The following is a 2,118-nucleotide window of genomic DNA, read 5'->3' on the forward strand; positions in this document are numbered from 1 at the left end:
TTGTCCCACTCTTGAATAAATTAAAACAAATTTTTTCTTTTAATTTAAACTTACTTCTATAACTGTTTTCTTGTTACTTAAAAGCTATTTTTTTTTTTTTGAAACTACTTCCAAAGCTTTTCAAGCTGTATATGTCCTTGGAATGAATTTATAAATAAGAGTTGAGCCCGGCCGGTGTGACTCAGTGAGTTAGCATCGACCTATGAATCAGGAAGTCACAGTTTGATTCCAGGTCAGGCCACATGGCCGGGTTGTGGGCTTGATCCCCAGTATGGGGCGTGTAGAAGGCAGCCGATCAATGATTCTCTCTCATCATTGATTTTTCTATCTCCCTCTCCCTTCCTCTCTGAATCAGTAAGAATATATTTGAGAGAGAGAGAGAGAGAGAGAAGAGTATATATATTTGTAAATAAGGAAACATGTATTTGATGCTCTTAGAAAGTCTTATTTTCTTTCATTAAAACTTGTACAGTATAGGGAACTCCATAGATTCCCTTAATTTGAAGAAAGTTAGAGGGAAAGGTACTAGTTCGGAGTTCCTTGGGAAAATGTGTCACTTATATATTTTTTATGTTTATTTTTTTAAAATCAAAAACTGAAATACTTTTCTATTCAGAAAATATATTTGGATCTAAATATCTTCTATAATTTTAACCCTAAAATATCAATTTAAATATTTTAAAAATGGCTGTGATGTTTGTTTTTTAAAATAAGTTAGGTTACTGGAGTTCTACATGTTACTGGATCACCTGGGGTAATTTTCTGATTGGAAAATTAAGAATTATAGTCAGAGGGGAGGACGTGAGAATTTTTAAAGAACATATTCAATTTACTTTAGACGCCGAACCTCTCTTATCATGTGACTTGTTTAGTATGTTTGTTAAACTATATTATCACATAAGCATTGCTGCTATTGGGACAAACAGTGACAGTTGATTCGGGTCATTTGAATGTCCACTGTCTGTTTTAATTTGTATGTTCGTTTTGACTCTGTCATATGCTCAAACTTCAGTGGAAGTCATGAGAACCTATTATTTTTGCCTGCTCCCTCCTTTACGTTGGAAATATTCTTTTTTACTCAGAGGGACCTTAACTTTAATGTAAGGGATTGTTTCCGTTGCCAACTGTTTTCTTCCTTGCCAAGTAACAGAGTTGCTGTGAGCTCTTCAGTGATGCCTTCCCAGGATATTTGCAGATGTGGTTGGGAAAAGTCATTTCATCCCCGACCTCTGCATGTCAGGTGCTGGGGTGCCGGGGTGCCTCCTTGCCTGCAGCCGGGCTCCTCTGATCATGATTGCAGATCACAGGGCTGCAAGCAAGGCGGCACCTCCAATCGTGATCACCGGCTGGAGGGTGGGCAAAGGTGGCCCCGGTTCTCTGATCCAGGGCTGGGGGGCAGGGCAAAGGTGGGGGCCAGGGCTGCCTTTGCCCTGCCACCTGGCTCTTGCCTGCCACCTGGGTTTCTGATCACCATCCTTCCCCTTTCGCCTCCTATTATTGCGCCTATGTATGCATATTAACCGCCATCTTTGTTGGCAATTAATTTTGCGTATCTCCCTGATTAGCCAATGGGAAGCGTAGTGGATTAATTTTGCATATCTCCCTGATTAGCCAATGGGAAGCGTAGCGAAGGTACAGTCAATTACCCTTTTTGTCTTTTATTAGATAGGATATGGTGTCAGAACATAGAAGGATAAACAACACTAATTTGAAGTGCCAGAAAATAAGTTTCTCAATCTCACTTCCATATAAATCCACAGCATAGTCTCATATGTAACCTGATGGATAAACATACCGCATCACAAAACCTGTTTTTAATTTAGGACCATAATTTATTTTACCAATTCTCATTAATATTGTATTATCCTATCTAATAAAAGAGAAACATGGTAATTAGCCGTATCTCTGCTACCCTTCCCATTGGCTAATCAGGTTATATGCAAATTAACTGCCAGCCAAGATGGCGGCCAGCAGCCAGGCAGCTTGAAACGAACATGAGGCTTGCTTGCTTCAGTGATGGAGGACTCCAATGTTCCCCACCTGCCTTGCCAGCCTCTGAGCTTGCAGTTTGAAATATTGTTACAAATATAGAAGCTAAACAAACCCCCGGAAACCTGC

Source organism: Myotis davidii, unplaced genomic scaffold (assembly GCF_000327345.1).
Source record: "Myotis davidii unplaced genomic scaffold, ASM32734v1 scaffold730, whole genome shotgun sequence".
In the NCBI taxonomy this organism is placed as follows: Eukaryota; Metazoa; Chordata; class Mammalia; order Chiroptera; family Vespertilionidae; genus Myotis; species Myotis davidii.